The sequence below is a fragment of the Oryctolagus cuniculus genome, chromosome 6 (assembly GCF_051225735.1).
Source record: "Oryctolagus cuniculus isolate XC-2025 breed Fujian yellow rabbit chromosome 6, ASM5122573v1, whole genome shotgun sequence".
NCBI lineage: Eukaryota > Metazoa > Chordata > Mammalia > Lagomorpha > Leporidae > Oryctolagus > Oryctolagus cuniculus.
In genome coordinates, this window is record NC_142872.1 from 40,215,515 (window position 1) to 40,233,146 (window position 17,632).

General features: G+C 42.5%; 1 long non-coding RNA gene and 1 pseudogene across 20 annotated transcripts in view; one reads left to right on the forward strand and one right to left on the reverse strand.

Moving 5' to 3' along the window:
• LOC138850198 (uncharacterized) overlaps nucleotides 1–17,632 on the forward strand; it is a 359,276-nt gene that overhangs the window by 73,243 nt on the left and 268,401 nt on the right. For 14 of the 20 annotated variants that reach the window (XR_016235392.1, XR_016235388.1, XR_016235378.1 and 11 more), the window contains exon 1: nucleotides 16,226–16,687. This is a non-coding gene — a long non-coding RNA (uncharacterized LOC138850198). Of the gene's footprint in view, nucleotides 1–15,514; nucleotides 15,705–16,225; nucleotides 16,688–17,632 lie in introns of those variants that run through there. The other 6 variants (XR_016235376.1, XR_016235383.1, XR_016235389.1 and 3 more) reach the window with 4 other exon arrangements.
• Nucleotides 11,626–12,899, reverse strand: LOC100344808 (heterogeneous nuclear ribonucleoprotein A1-like; annotated as a pseudogene).

Here is a 17,632-nt window from a genome sequence, read left to right on the forward strand (position 1 = left end):
TCAACACCCAGTTCTCTCCAGGTCTTCTATCCAGTGAGGAAGTCTACAAAATATTGTTTACTGGCATTCTACCAGCAGGGTTCCACCTCCTCTGCCCCTGCACTGTAACAGGACACCCCATAGTACTTCTTTTGTTGGCTCCACACATCGGCATTTCCATGATGTTTTGAGCAATGACTGAAAATAAATTTTGCTTTGATGATGGATATTTACATGATTCTGGTGTGTATATATATGTATATGTATGTATATATACACACAAGTTTATTCATGCATATATGTACTACAGAAACAAGCACAGGTACATATATGCTGTATATATAATCAAGAGTTAACCTTTATTCGCATGCCTTCTGTGTACCAGTCACTATTGTGCACTTCACATAATCTCATTTACACATCATAGTCACACATTGAAGCAAATATCTTTTTGAATGTGTGTATACAATATGTGTGTATATTTGAGAGTAGGCTTGGTGAACCCAACATGTATATTTTTAAGAATAAAAATTTATTTATGATTTTCATCCTGCCTGTTTCTGAAGTGAATTTAAAGTGCATGTATTTGTTTACTTGCTTCTGTAAATGGAGCTCTGTCCACACAGGTGTGTGTGTGTCTGTGATTATGATGCTTCTGGAAGTACTAAAGCAAACTATGAGCTGGCAACTTTTCCCTTGCTCTTCACCTGGCTAGGAAGCACCTGTCTACTCAGCTATGGATGCAATGTGTAGAAGTTTCTTTTTATTCTCCTTCAAGGAATGTTGTGTATGTGTGTGTGTTGCTATTTGTGGAGATAAATGACCCCAAGGCTGTGACCCATGCAGGAGATGAGGGCAACTATTACTGGGGGAAGAGGCACTTGTTTTTCTAGTAGGTTTCTTCACTGTGTAGCTGATAATTTCATTTGATCAGCACACATGAGTGGAGCGTGTGCCAGACATTGGGGATATGGCAGTTAGAGCTGAACAGTTAATCTGAACCTCTGGAACGTGGAATTACTTTAGAAATTCTGTGGGAAATGTCCCTTATGGTTGATAATCAACAGTTTTCACCACTTACATTGATAGTGTGCCCAGGTCCTTCTGTTCTTGTGTAGATCATTATTGAAAATTAAAAAAAAAGCAACATGAAGACTTGGTCAGGGATTATGTCCTTTTCTTAACTCTTCCTCGGAAAGACTGGATTCATGGGGTAAATCCCTAAACCTCTCTGGGCCAAAGTCAAATGAAGGCAGTAAGGCCCGTTTTTATCACCATAATAAACTGAATGGTAGAAATGGCATTTAGATATAATCTCATTGTAACTCAACATGGTATGAAACAAAAATCTTAATGGAATGGCAAGGATTGGCTTCGGCTAACAGTCCATAGCTATTGGTAAGTATAGTGTACAACCCAATTCCAACGTAATTCCAGTACTTGATTTGTCCCTTGTAGGTCTCAGACTTGAATCTTAGTAACCATGACTGAATTTTGACGTACAGAGTTACTTTATTTCCAGAAAAGAGTCTTTCTTATTCCACAAACATTTACCATGTGTTAAGCGCTACTATAGATTCTGGGGATATAGCAGGGAACAAAGCAGGCAGAGATTCCTGTTCTAATGGAGGGTAGCAGAAAGAGAAGAAAAAACAAGGCAATATATGATATGTTAGGAAATCATGAGGGTTAAAAAAGAAAACTGTGGCGTAGCAGGTAAAGCTGCCGCTTGCAGTGCCAGCATCCCACGTGGGCACTGGTTTGAGTCCCGGCTGCTCTGCTTCTGATCCAGCTCTCAGCTATGGCCTGGGAAAGCAATGAAAGATGGTCCAAGTCCTTGGGCCCCTGAACACCCGCGTGGCAGACCTGTGGCCAGTTGGGGAGTGAACCAGTGGATGGCAGATACCTCTCTCTCTCTCTCTCTCTGCCTCTCCTTTTCTCTCTGTGTAATTCTGACTTTCAAATAAATAAGTAAATCTTAAAGAAAAGAAAACCAGGGCAAGGAGCAGGGAGTGACATGGAGGTGCTAGTTTATGTTGGGTGGTCAGACCAGAGAGGGCTTTTTTAAAAAAAACTTTTATTTAATAAATATAAATTTCCAAAGTACAGCTTGTGGATTACAATGGCTTCCCCCACCCCCATAACTTTCCTCCTACCCACAACCCTCCCATTTCCCGCTCCCTCTCCCATTCCATTCACATCAAGATTCATTTTCAATTATCTTTATATACAGATCGATTTAGTATATATTAAGTAAAGATTTCAACAGTTTGCACCCACACAGAACATAAAGTGTAAAATACTGTTTGAGTACTAGTTATAGCATTAATTCACATTGAACAACACATTAAGGACAGAGATCCTACATGAGGAGTAAGTGCACAGTGACTCCTGTTGTTGACTTAACAAATTGACACTCTTGTTTATGGCCTCAGTAATCTCCCTAGGCTCTTGTTATGAATTGCCAAGGCTATGGAAGCCTTTTGAGTTCGTGCACTCTGATCTTGTTTAGACAAGGTCATAGCCAAAGTGGAAGTTTTCTCCCAGAGAGGGCTTTCTGAAAAGAAGACATTTGGGTCATTCATGGAAGGAAAGAGGGACTGAGCCGTGTGAAGCTTGGGAAGGGGAGGAGAGTTTTCCAAGTAGTGGGAAGAGCAAATACGAAGGCTCTGAAAGGGAAGTAGTGCTAGGAGTGTGTAAGAACCAGCATGGAGGTCACTGATGGAAGGGGATAGTGATAGGAGGAGACGTTGAAGAGTCTATGAGGGTTAGTTAGGCCATTTCTGCTAGGGACCACTGGGGAGTGTTAAGCAGAGGAGTAATAAATAACAAGGTAGGACTGAACAGTTTAATATGATTAGCCTGGCTGTTGTGTCCAGAATGAAGTGTGTGTGTGTGGTGATAAAATACAAGGCCAGGTAGGATCTACTGCAAAAGTCCATGTGAGAAATTCTTAGAGACTGGTCTTAGCACTCTTTCTAATAAGTAAATAAATCTTTTTTTTAAAGAGTTACACAGAGAGAGGAGGAGAGGTAGAGAGAGAGAGACAGAGAGAGAGGTATTCCATCTGCTGGTTCACTCCTCAATTAGCCACAATGGCTGGAGCTGAGCTTATGCAAGCCAGAGCCAGGAGTTTGTCCAGGTTTCCCATGTGGGTGCAGGGGCTTAAGGACTTGGACCATCTTCCACTGCCTTCCCAGGCCATGGCAGAGAGCCGGATCGGTAGTGGAGCAGCCGGGACTCGAACTGGCACCCATATGGGATGCCAGCACAACAGGCAATAACTTTACCCGCTCTGCCACAGTGCCAGCCCCAGCACTTTTATTTGAGAAGAGCAAGGAAATTATATCTAGAGAGGGTAATTGACTTACAGCTGGGACAAGAACACAAGTATAGCTTGTGTAGCTGAAGGATTTCCCCCCTATTTTGTGCATCATTTAAGGTGAGAGGCATACAGAAAGAAAGCCAAGGAAATTTACAAGGGGAACTGTGCCTGGTTCATTACTGATATGTATATATGGAATTAAAAGATAAGTTTGTTTTGGTGCAAAAGTTTTTGAAATCCACACCTGGTTTTTTTTGTAATATGCTTTTTATGCACTTCCTGAGGACTCTTCTTTTGCATGCATTTCAAACTTTTTGGGCCTAAATAAACATTTTAATTCAATTTCCATGAACTTTTTGAAGTACCCTCATATAAATGTATGTTGGTATCTATATTCCTGAACTTATAATGGAGTTAAGTCCTGATAAGCCCATAGTAAATTGAAAATATTTTAGGTTGAAAATACATTCAATATTACTGAGTATCATAGCTTAACTTGCCTACGTAAATGTGCTCAGAACATTTACATTACTTTACATTTTATCAAAACCTCTAAAAAAGCCTATTTTGTAAGAAAATGCTGACTGCCTCATGTAATTGAATATGGTGCACTGTAGAATATTGCTTGTTTACCTTCGTGATTGTATAGCTGACTATGAATTGTGACTTGCTGCCACCACCAAACATCATGAGAGAATATCATACTGCACATTGCTAGCCTGGGAAAAGATCAAAATTTAAAATTCGATATGATTTCTACTGAAGGCTTATGGCTTTCACACCATCACAAAGTAGACAAGACCTAAACAGAACCGTGGTGAGTCAGGGTCCGTCTTTATACACACAGTGTCTGGCACGTAGAATGTGCTCAATAAATGTTCCTTATGAGGATGAATGAATGAATGAATCAATGAAAAGAGCAAAAAGATTCAGGCAGAGGGCCTAAAGAGAAGACAGGAGAGGAAGGGTGTTAATTGGGTGAGATGATGTGGTCCTGTGCCAGCTGATGTAATTAACATAATGCCAGCCCATGCTCATAATGACATTCACAGAGGAGAGTGCTGGATATTTCAACATTGCTTTGACAGGCTTCAGTGATATTGTGTAAAGAGAGATGGATATTTGGAGCAACTAAGCAGTTTTCCTAACGGTGCTGAAATATTATGATGAAACTGGGTTTAAAAACAGGATTGAGGCAGAGCCTTTCCTCCAAGCCACTGATGCTTTACTCTTAGTGCTTTCTAACTCAGACTTAAAGGAGACACTCACTGCCTTTTTTATTGCAATGCAATAGTCTGTTCTTTGGGTTTTAAATAAAGGACCTCAGAAACACTTGGGAAATCTCAGTGTCACCAGGAGAACTTTTAGTCCCCCAAGCAGTAGATGCGTAAATTATTGAGACCATTTATCCTGTGACTCCAGGCTCAGAACTGTTGAATGAGTGGCTAACACCAACAAATTGAATCTAGACCTTATGACTCTGTTTTGCAGGTTCTGACTTCTTTCCTCTGAGACCTAGAATAAAAGAAGACAGGTAGGACCATTGAGGAAGAAGTGCCTCATATCAGTGCTAAGCAGACCCTGACTTTCTCATGAGACCCCCAATTTTCTTTTGTAGCCAGGTATACACTTGTGTTCTGACATTCATATGAGCATTTTTATTATCTTTTCATACGTCATTTCCATCATCTCCAAACCATCTCTGTCACTGTTTTCTATTTTTTTCCCCAGGATGTCCTAACTCTTTTAAAAAAATTTTTAAAATTTTTTTTGAAAGATTTATATTTTTTTTATTTGAAAGATGGAGTTACATAGAGAGGTAGAGCCAGACAGAGAGAGAGAGAGGTCTTCCTTCCGCTGGTTCACTCCCCAGATGACTGCAACGGCCAGAGCTGATCCAATCCGAAGCCAGGAGCCAGGAGCTTATTCTGGGTCTCTCGTGTGGGTGTAGGGGCCCAAAGACTTGGGTCATCGTCTGTTGCTTTCTCAGGCCATGGCAGAGAGCTGGATCAGAAGTGGAACAGCTGGGACTCAAACTGGCGCCCATATGGGATGTTGGCGCTTCAGACTGTGGCTTTAACCTACTGTGCCAGAGCGCTGGCCCCTAAAATTTTTTTTTTAAAGATTTTATTTATTCATTTGAGAGGCAGAGTTAAAGACACAGAAAGGAAGAGACAGAGAGAAAGGTCTTCTATCTGCTTGGTTTACTCCCCAAAGGGCTGCAATGGCTGGAGCTGGGCCAATCCGAAGCCAGGAACCAGGAGCTTCTTCTGGGTCTCTCACATGGGTGCAGGAGTCCAAGCACTTGGGTCATCTTCTGCTTTCCCAGGTCACAGAGAGCTTAATTGGAAGAGGAGCAGCCAGGATATGAATCAGCGCCTGTATGGCTTAGCCTGCTACGCTACAGCACTCACCCCTGTCCTTAACTCTTGTTTCACATCTGTTTGTTCAGTTCATTTTATTGGGTCTCTAATCTCTTATTAAATGTCCACAAGGACATTTAAGAAGGCTTGGTAGCAGATATGGTTTTCCTGGGGTTTTCATTCACTCAGGGGTTTATTCATTTATTTAAAAAATACTTAGATGGTTCAAAACCCACTGTATGACCTTGTGTTGATGTTTCACAGATTTAGCCATTCAATTTTTAACAAAACTAGGATACTTCAACAGTTTTTGGAAAAAGTTAAATGTTGAATTCATTTTAGTGCAAATTTTAAAAAATTGAATGCATCATTTTTTCATAATAACAATTTGCCATGAACTTGGTGAAGACCACTTATGTCCATTAAGTACTTTGTATACACTTTGAACTATGGAAAATGGTAGCACAAGAAGAGCATAATACCAGTGTTGCTCGAAGGCAGGGCATGATGGAAATAAATTCATGTTCTACGTATTTAAAAAGTATCTAAAACTGGAACACATGCATGTACGTACATGAATATCTCATATATGAAATGTTACCCTAGAGACTTGCCTCAGATACCCCTTCAAGTCATTATTTGCCAAAAATGATCTATTCTAATTTTTATTACTTTCATTTTGCTTGATTTTGACTAAAAAGAAACATCTTTGTAAGAGGTACTGACCTATAACTTTTCTTTTTAAAAAAATGCCCTTTTCAGGTTTTGGTATGCAGAATGTGGTGGTGTCATCAAGAAGTGGATGTTTTCTCTTTTTCATTCTTTAGAAATGTATAGGCAAGCTGGCATTATTTCTTCTGTAAGTGTCTGGAGTGTTCCTTAGTGAAGCCAACTAAGCTTGGAGGTTGCTTAAAGGAAAGTTTGTATTTACAGATTCAATTTATTTAATAGATATTTGACTATTTGTCCATCTGTTGATTTTAGTTATATTTTTCTAGACACTTGCCCATTTTATTTACATTTTCACATGTATTTGCATAATGCTTTGAATCCACTTATCTTGTTAGTCTTTAGAATCTGTAATCATACATTCTCTTCTATTTGTCATATTGGTAATGTGTGCTTTCTCACTTGTTTCTTGGCTATTCTTGCTAAAGGATTAGCCATTTTATTTTTCACTTCAAATAACTAACTTTAAACATTTTCACCTATAATATATAAACTTGTTTTCTTTTTGGTCTTGATGTATGTAATTTTTTGAGTCTAATGTGCTTGTCTTTTTTCCAATTTCTTGAGATAAATACTTGAAAATTGATTTTCAACCATTCTTATTTACTAATTAGATCTCAAATGTTTAAGACCTATTTCCCCCCAAGCTGCATCCAATGGATTGTGATAATTTGTATTTCAGTATTGAGTTCAAAACATTTTCCAGTATTCATTTTGCTTTATTCTTTGCTCCTTAGAAGTGCACTGTTTAATTAAAATAAATATATTAAAACAATTCCATTATTTTCTGGCTTACATAGTATCTTTGAAAAGTCAGCAGTAAGTCTTATTTTTTGTTCCTGTAAAGGTAATTATTCTTTTCACATTTTTTCTGGTGTTCTGGAAGATTTTTCCGTCCTTCATATTTTTAAATCAGTTTTATGGGTTTGGTTTCCTTTATATCTTGCTTGAGCCTCATTGAATGTTTTTGGATTTGTGTCCTGATGTATTTCATCAGTACTAATATTCTGTATTGCTTTTTCCTTCACTCTCACCTCTCCATGTAATGGCCAATTTAAACATATGTTAGACTTCTTCATTCTGTCTTAAATGTCACTGATGGCCTTTTCAACATTATCTATTTTCTCTTTATCCCTCTGTACCAGCCTGAATCATTTCTGTTCTTTTCATTAACCTTCTGTGGTGCTATGTTTGGTTTTGTACATGCCTATTGAACTGATTTTTGGATCTAGAACTGCCACTTCTTAATTATTTCTAAAACAGATTCCAGCTCCTTCATAAAATTCTTCATCTTTTTGTCAATCTTCTGGAACATGTTTATCCTGATTGGCAGTTCCTCTCTGATGATCCTAAAATCCAGGCCATCTATTAGTATGTTTCTCTTACCTGATTTTCTTCCATAGGTTTTGGTTCTTTATATCTGTTTGTTGGCAAGTTTGATATTTTTTCAGTGAATATCTTAAACTATATGTGAAAATTATAGTGGCCCTGAACCATATTATCTTCAGGGAAGCATTACATTTCTTTTTTGTTGGTAGATTGTAGACAGGTCACCTTGATCTAGTGATCTATTCAGGTAATTTGGAGCTGTGTTTTAGGCTTTCTAAGTAGAGTCTATCTATGATTTATCTTACTCATTGGGCAAAATCCATCAGGGTTCAATTGAAAGTAACTACTTTTTCTTTGGTGGTATCTTAATCCCAATTTTTGCTTCTGTAAGCCTATGAGACTGACAAATCATTGTGAAGCCTTTCAATAATCAACAGCTGTTTTGCAAAAATATTATTTTGCTTTATTTTTTAATGAAGCCTTCCCTGACCATTCTTCATGAAGAACCCCACAATAATTATCATTCATTTTCATTTTATTTTTAGACTTACAGAAAAATTCCTATATACCTTTCACCCAGTTTCTTCTAATAATATCTTATGTAATGACACGTTTGTCAAAACTAAGAAATCTGGGTGAGTCTTGCGGCAGAGTAGTTTAAATCATTGCTTGGGATGGCCACATCCTATATAAGCAAGCTTGCTTCAAATCCTGGCTGCTTTGCTTCCAGTACTGCTTCTTGCTAGTGTGATCCTGGGAGGCAGCCAATGATGAGTCAAGTAGTTAAATCCCTGCCACCAATGTAAGAGACCTGGATAGAATTCGAGATCTGTGCTTTGTCCTGGCCTATCCTTCACTGTTGTGGGAATTGAGGGAGTGAACCAGTGGATGGATGATTTCTCTTTCTCTAATTCTTTGTCTTTCATGCTGCCTTTCTAAAATAAATAAATAAACAAACTAAAAAACTAAGAAATAAATGTTGGTACCTTAGTATTAATTCAACAGTACACTGAATTTGTATTTTTCCAGTTTTTTTTTCTTTATTGTCTTTTGGCAGTTCCAGGATATACTCTAGAGTACCACATTAAATTTAGTCATCATATCTTCTTATTCCTTATGAACTGTGACAGATTTTCAATCTCTCTTTGGTTTTCTTGACCTCAACAGTTTCGAAGAGCACTGGTCAGGTATTTTGTAGAACATCTCTGATTTTGTCTGATGGTTTTCTCACAATTAGACTGAAGTTACTAGTTTTTGGAAGAATATCACTGAGGTGAAGTGCTTTTGTACATGATATTGAGGGGTATATGATATCAGCATAACTTACCACAGTTGATATCAACTTTGATCATTTGGTTTATGTAATGTCTGTCAGATTTCTTCAGTGTAAACTTACTGTTCACACTCTGTTATATGGAGGTGAGTCATTAAGTCCAGTGCCCATTTAAGGAGAGGGACATGAGCTCGACCTTCTCAAGGATGCTATCAGCTACATTTGCTTGGCTTCCCTCTCAGTCTCTGACAACATATATGTGCAGTGGGAGTTTAGCAAATGCATTTATGAGAAGAGCATGCAGAATACTGGGCTCTCTGCTCTGGACGTTCTTTGTCCTTGGGATATTGGCACTTGAATTTCTGTCTTTTTCATCCAGTGTAACTGCTGTAAGCTCCAGGTCACTTCTTTCTGTTTTGCTCTTTTGTTCTGCCTTGATATCAGAAAATGCTCCGACTGGAGGAAGCAGCGATTCTGGGGTCATCTCAGTGCATTTTCTTTATGCTCTGACCCTTCAAGTCCTGGCCAGCTTGTTTGTTCCCTGTTGCCTTTAAATACCTGATGTGATTTTTATTTCATTTAAAAAATCTGAAGCCAGGAGCCAGGAACTCAATCTGAGTTTCCCATGTGGGTGGCAGGGACTTAGTACTCAAGCTGTGATTTGCTGCCTTCGATGCACATTAGCAGGAAGATGAATTGGAAGCAGAGGCAAAATAGGACTTGATTCCAGGTACTTTGATTTGGGATGAGGGCATCCTAAGGGATGTCTTAACTGCTATGCCAAAATGGTTATCCTCTGATTTTATGTTGCTTTATTTTTAATTTTTTTTTGACAGGCAGAGTTAGAGAGAGAGAGACAGACAGAAAGGTCTTCCCTTCCATTGGTTCACCCCCAAAATGGCCGCTGTAGCCGGTGCACTGCAGTCGGTGCGCTGCGCTGATCCAAAGCCAGGAGCCAGGTGCCTCCTCCTGGTCTCCCATGCGGGTGCAGGGCCCAAGCACTTAGGCCATCCTCCACTGCCTTCCCGGCCCACAGCAGAGAGCTGGGCTGGAAGAGGAGCAACTGGGACAGAATCTGGTGCCCAGACCGGGACTAGAACCCGGGGTGCCGGTGCCACAGGCAGAGCATCAGCCAAGTGAGCCAAGGCGCTGGCCATTTTGCTTCATTTTTAAAAAAAGATTTATTTATTTATTTATTTGAAAGTCAGAGTTACACACACAGAGAGAAGGAGAGGCAGAGAGAGAGAGAGAGAGGGAGGGAGGGAGAGAGGGAGGGAGGGAGGGGGTCTTCTATCCGATGGTTCACTCCCCAATTAGCTGCAATGGCCAGAGTTGCGCAGATCTGAAGCCAGGAGCCAGGAGCTTCTTCCGGGTCTCCCACGTGGGTGCAGGGGCCCAAGGACTTGGACCATCTTCTACTGCTTTCTCAGGCCATAGCAGAGAGCTGGTTCAGAAGTGGAGCAGCTAGGACTCGAGCCGTCACCCACATGGGATGCCAGCGCTTCAGGCTAAGGAGTTAACCTTCTGTGCCAGAGTGCCAGCCCCACCTCTCTGTCTTTCAAATAAAAATAAATAAGTAAGGTTGATGATTCAACATTTAAAAAATAATCAATTTTGGGAAAGGAGGGGGAGGGGTGAGAAAGTGTAATCTCAGACATATTTGTGTTGGAGGTATTAAAAATTCTTTTTATTAGCTATTTTGAAATGCTCAATTAGTCATTGTTAACCACAGCTATACGCTGTGTTATAGAACATTAGAAGTTATTCCTCTTCAGGCTGGTGCTGTGGTATAGAAAGTTAGGCCACTGCCTGCAGCGCTGGCATCCCATAGGGGCACTGGTTCAAGTCCTGGCTGCTCCTCTTCTGATCCTGCTCCTTGCTAATGCTCCAAGGGAAGCAGTGGAGGATGAACCCAAGTCCTTGGGACCCTGCCACCCACATGGGAGACCCAGAAGAAGCTCTTGGATCCTGGCTTAGGCTTGGGCCAGCCCCAGCCCTTGCAGCCATTTGGAGAATAAATCAGCACATGGAAGGTCTCTCTCTCTCTTTGTCTCTCCCCTCTCTCTTTCTGTCTTTCAAGTAAATTTTTTTTAAAAAGAAGTTATTCTTCTCATCTAGCTGCACCCCTTAACCATCTTCTCTCCATCCCTTCCTGCTCAGCACTCTTTCCAGGCATGGTAACCACTATTCTACTCTCTACTACTACTACTACTACTACTATTACTGATAATATTTACCCCCCCCACCCTTCTTCTTGTTCTTGAAAGAGACACTTTTATTCAGTGTCTGGATCTGACTGTTACATTTAGCAATCAAGAGCATGAGTGCAAAAAAAAAAAAAAAAAAAAAACAAACAAACAAAAAACCACTACATTAAAACCTGTTGTTGGAATGCTTTATACTTTCCACAGAACAGAAGTTAAAATAACCTGTTATCTAATTAGTCACAAATACAGTCCTGGAGGTGTTTTACCCATTCACACAGGTGTTGTCTAAAACAGGTCTTTGTAGCAGCTAGGCCCTGCCACCTCTGTGCTTGGCAGAGTTCACAAACCTGTTGTAACCCAGAGCTGCCCTGTCATGTCTCTGGTTCTCCTCTCCTGCTAGGCTTTGTTTCCTGGTAGATATTAAAACCGTCTGCCACTGCCATAGCTATGACTGCTGCTAGAACTGCCATAGCCACTTGATTTTGTGGTTTGGCAAAGTATTGGCCACCACTACCGTAGGGCCAGGGTTTCTACCTCCAAAGTTTCCTCCCTTCATGGGTTCAGAAATTGAAGATTGTTATAATTGCCAAAGTCATTGTAGCTTCCACCTCTACAAAAGTTGCTTCCGTCATTACCAAATGCATTGCAAACATCCCCATAACCACCACCACCTTGGCTGCTGCCAAAGCCAGCCTGACCGCTGAAGTGTCCTCAGTGACAATCGAAGTTGTCATTGCCACCAAGACCACCTGCACGGCCACCACCGAAGTTCCCAGAGCCACTTCAGCCTCTTGGGGTGGATGCAGCACTGGCCACCTCCTGCTTCAACAGGGCCTTCCTGACTCCACCACTGGAATCATTCAGAGTGTGGTATTTCTGAATGACAGACTCACCCACAGAGTCATGGTCATCAAAGGTCACAAAAGCAAAACCTCTGTCCTTCCACTGCCACAGTCACTTTCTCAGTCACTTCGATTTTCCCACACTGTTCAGCCTCACGTCTGAGGTGATGCTCTTCAGTGTTGTCTTTAATGCCACCAACGAAGAGCTTTTCCACAGGTAGCTGGGCACCTGGTCTTTGAGCATCTTCTCTCGAGACAGCCCTGTTTGGTTCTACAACCCTTCCATCCATGTCGTGTGCATCCACGGCCGTGGTAGCATAGCTGACAGCCCCAAAGCCCCCCCCCCGGAGAGCTTGCTGCTCGGGTCTCTCATTAGCACACAGTCTGTGAGTGTTCCCCATTGCTCGCCATGGCTCTGTAGACTCTCATTGGTTGTTACAAAGCTCAGCCCTCCCATGAGGAGCCTCTGCAGCTGTTGGGGTTCTTTAGGAGACTGAATTAGACAACAAGGCAGTGGGAAGAGAGAATTTGATGATGCTTCCTCGGTGGCATCCGTGGGTAGAAAGGACTAAGCCAACGAATGTATCCTACTGTCTACTCCACTGAAATCATTTAGCTTTCACATACAAGTGCAAAAATGCAGTATTTGTCTTTCAAACGACAGGTCTTTCTCTACTCTTGCTTTGAGTCCAGATAGTCCCATGGTTGGTTGTTTTTGTCATGAAGATTACAGGTAAAATGTTACCTGCTAAAAAATACAACCGTTCGTTCAACTGGAAATCTCTTCAGCCAGTGAGAATAATATTGACAAAAATGAGATGTTACCTCCTTGATAATGTCCTCCCTCATCATCCTCCCGTCCTCTCCTCTGTCACTAGCATTTATTCTATTTTATTTTTTCATATGTACTACCTCATTTTTTTGTTCATTTATGTGTTTACTTTTTGAGCTTTAGAATTCAAGTAGCACAGTGATAGGAACTTCCTTATTCACCAGTGAATTTCCAGTGTCTATTGTAGTTCTCAGGACATAGTAAGTATTGGATGAATGATATGCAGTATTTCATGCCTCCATACATTTGCTTATTAAATTACCACAGTAACCTTTTGGAGTAGAGTCTTAGTGTCCCTAGTTTATAGAGAAAGTTTGGCTGGTGCCACAGCTCACTTGGCTAATCCTCCATCTTTGGCGCCGGCACCCCAGGTTCTAGTCCCGGCTGGGGCACTGGATTCTGTCCAGGTTGCTCCTCTTCCGGTCTAGCTCTCTGCTGTGGCCCAGGAGGGCAGTGGAGGATGGCCCAAGTGCTTGGGCCCTGCACCTGCATGGGAGACCAGGAGGGGGCACCTGGCTCCTGGCTTCAGATTGGCGCAGCGTGCTGGCCGTGGCAGCCATCTGGGGGCAAAGGAAGACCTTTCTCTGTCTCTCTCTCTCTCACTGTCTAACTCTGCCTATCAAAAAAAAAAAAAAAAAAGTTTAAGGCCCAGAGAGATCAAGTTTCTTTTTCAGTTATAGCAGGCAACTGGTGGTACAGGGATTTATCTGTAAGCTAAAATTTTTAACTCCTAAGGTTATCTTTTAGATTAATGACCCATACTGTATATTTCAGATTAATTGCTTTTTTTAAAAAAATTATTTATTTGAAAGTCAGAGTTACACAGAGAGGGAAGGAGAGGCAGAGAAAGGGAGAGGGAGAGAGAGAGAGGTCTTCCATCCACTCCCCAATTGGCTGCAACAGCTGGAGCTGCGCCTATCTGAAGTCAGGAGCCAGGAGCTTCCTCTGGGTCTCCCATGCGGGTACAAGGGCTCAAGGACCAGGGCCATCTTTCACTGCTTTCCCAGGCATATATCAGAGAGCTGGATTGGAAGTGAAGCAGCCGGGTCTTGAACTGGCACCCATATGGGATGCTGGCACTGCAGGCGGTGGCTTTACCGGCTAAGCCACAGCACCGGCCCCACTTTGCTTATCTTTTAATTTTATGAAGGGGAAACTCTTCTCCCTTGAGCGATAGTTTCCTTGATAACAAAAGTGTGGATTCACTGTGGGCTTCCTTTTTGGGTTTATACCAAAAGAATTTTGAGAATTGACATGTGTTGCTTGTGCTCACTTAGTATCTATTTGCTAGTCTTCTGTGAACAGCACCTGGATTTTTCTTGAAGAACACTCAGCTCTCACCCATTGTCAATCCGGGTGGTGTGAGTGGGGTTAGCCAAAGACCCAGTGATGGAAGTGCTTCACACAGGACTGCTTAATCAATGTATTGCAGCCCCTGAAAGGGGGCTTGCTGAGGAATTAACATATAATCCAAGTTGATCCATTCATAGCTAATTCTTAGTTTTTATTTTATTCTGGAAAGAAGCTCAATTTATCTTATTTTCCCTTTTCTTTCAGTGTTAATGATTAGTGATAGACCAAAGACATAAGTCTCAGACATTCTCCATCATTGCCCAAAAGATAAACATTGGAGGCCAGCGCTGCGGCTCACTAGGCTAATCCTCTGCCTGCAGTGCCGGCACTGCAGGTTCTAGTCCCAGTAGCTCCTCTTCCAGTCCAGCTCTCTGCTCTGGCCTGGGAAGGCAGTGGAGGATGGCCCAAGTGCTCGAGCCCTGCACCCGCATGGGAGACCAGGAAGAAGCACCTGGCTCCTGGCTTCGGATTGGTGCAGCGTGCTGTAGGCTTTAGCAGCTATTAGGGGGGTGAGCCAATGGAAGGAAGACTTTTCTCTTTCTCTGTCAACTCTGCCTGACAAAACAACAACAACAACAAAACCAGAACATTGGAATGTATTCCTTGCATTTGAATCTCAATTGGGTCTCAATCCTATTGCCTTCATACCCCACCCCTCAAGACCACCTGAAAGACCAGTTCCAGGCATTCCTCTCCACCTGCTGCCTCCTACCACCATCCTTAGCCCTCCTAAACTATAAAAAGGCCCGGCCCCTCAGGGCTGGGGTCTTCAGCCACGTATTCCATCAGTGTCCTGGCAGTTGGTCACCCACCTCTATGAGTTTGATTTCTCTGAATAAATTCAGTCTGGCTGTAAATTCATACACTGCCGCCTCTTTAGTCTCCTCTTTTCCTAAGGTTTAGAGCATATCAATAGGAGCACTCACTACTCCCACAAAACAAAACAGAATGAAGCCAGTAGTGAGAAAATTGGAACCGAGTTGGCGGGAGGCAGGTTCCTGATGAGTTTGAGCACCTGTTGCTCTCCAGCCTCAAACCATGATCTCTTACTGCCTTTTTAGTTAAATGAGCCGATCAATTTGTTCTGTGCTCACGCCAGTTTTGGCTGAATTTCTCTCTCCCTTACCCCTAAAGAAGCCTGATTCATACAGTGTTTCATAGAGGCCTGTTGATGGCGGGCTGACTGCAGATACACAGCTTTTACCTAACCCAAGAGGGCAGTCTGAATAGGAGCAGGAAGATGTCTTGCAAGATCCCGAAGAAAATCTCCCTGGGCACCTCCTGCAGCTCTCCGCCTAGGCCCTCGACGCTGCGTGAGGGCAGATTCTGTTTTCTCAGGTGGTGGTGGTAATGAGCCAGATGGCGTGGTTGCCAAGGCTCACGTGTCAATTAGTGACACCCTGGCTGCAGGAAAAGCTCTCTGACAAGTCCTGAGTGTCTTAATCTCTCAGTGGGCCTTCCCCTCTCAAGGCGTAGGTGGCTGATAATGTGTTTCAGCTGTTGATCCTTCTTTGCTCGCACCTTATGGGATTATTCTGTAATGAGATGGAGCAGAGGAACTGGGGCCGATATTTGGTGGTCTTGGCTCGTAGTTAGGCCATGTTGCTTGGCTCTGGCATTTATTTCCCTTCTTCCCCTGCTTGTGCTGGCCTGGAAGCCTCTCAGTGGGACTCTGGCCAAGTCATGTGTCTCCTGAATCCCCAGCTCTCATCAAGTTGTGCAAGTAACAGGGTCGTCTTCACATTTGGGAAAACAGGGTTGGAGAATCGTTAGCACACCACAGCATAATTCCCTCTTATTATCATCTTGTTTTAAATCCCTAGCACCTGATCCTTCTGGCAACTTGGGGCTGGTGTTGTGAATTCCATCTAACAGATGAAGAAAATGAAGTTGAATTACAGCAGATCTGTTCCAAGGCCAGCACTGTCATTCTTTTCTTTTCTTTCTTCTTCTTCTTCTTCTTCTTCTTTTTTTTTTTTTTTTTGACAGGCAGAGTGGACAGTGAGAGAGAGACAGAGAGAAAAGTCTTCCTTTTCCGTTGGTTCACCCTCCAATGGCCACCACGGCCGGCGCACTGCGCTGATCCGATGGCAGGAGCCAGGTGCTTCTCCTGGTCTCCCATGGGGTACAGGGCCCAAGCACTTGGGCCATCTTCCACTGTACTCCCTGGCCACAGCAGAGAGCTGGCCTGGAAGAGGGGTGACTGGGACAGAATCCGGCACCCCGACCGGGACTAGAACCCGGTGTGCTGGCGCCGCAAGGCGGAGGATTAGCCTAGTGAGCCGCGGCGCCGGCCTAGCACTGTCATTCTTATGCTGCCTTGTAACCCACTGGTCATCTGGCTTTCTCCCCACAGGTGGTCAGTAATACTCTTCCTTCGAGACCAGACAGCATCTCCTCTGTATCAGCCAACTGGAAAAGAACTCTCCTCTGGACAAGCACAGCGCTCTTTGAGGTATCCTTGAGGTTTCATAATTTTCTACCTGTAAAATGTAATCATATCTATGTAGGTTTATCTTCTATGTTAGCATTTTAGACTCATACTCCCATCAGCATATAGATAGCCGAGTTTTCACCAGTGGTAGGTATTCTGGTGGTGTTAACTGAGAGTATGAACAGGTGAATAACTCCTTTAATATACATTTTTCTTTTTTAGGGCAGGGGTGGTGGTGGGGGAGTTGTATTTCAATGGGACCGGAATTGATGTTTGCAAAGTATCTAAAGGGCTACCATATGGAAGAAGGTAAAATTTGTTCTATTCCATCCCAAAGCACAGAAAGAAGACCCAAGGGTCACCATTTCAGGGAGCCATGTTTCAGTGTAGGATTTTTGGTTGTCACAGCTATTGAAAGGTGAAGGGGATATCGTCTAAGGTAATTGAGATCTGTGTCGCTCAGGTACGAAGGCAGATAGTGAGTGAACACTTGGCAAGGATACTGCAGTTGGGATTCGAGCCTACTAAAAGGGATTGGGCTTCCAAGCTCCCTTTCTACTCCCAGGGTAGTATTTAAGAGACTTCAGAGTCCTTGCCTTTTCAATGCTCTTGGAAACAAAGCTTGTATTCAAGAGGTAAATCCTCACTCATTTGGTATACACACAGGCATTGGTGCAGAGGGATTAAGAATGTGGGCTCTGGGGTTCCAATGCTGCCTCCCCTGCTTACTGAAGTGTGATGCTGGCAGTTACTTAACATCTCTGAACTTCAATTTTCCTTATTTTTGAAATGGTAGTGACAATACCTGTGCGTAATTGCAGCACAAAAAGGACACTTAGCACAGAGAAAGCACCCAATTATTATTATTGTTGTTGTTGTTGCTACCACCACTACCCCTTTTCCACAGTGATCCCTGGGCTGTGTCTGTGTCCTGCGCCTCCTCAGGCTGTCTCAGTCCTTTCTTCC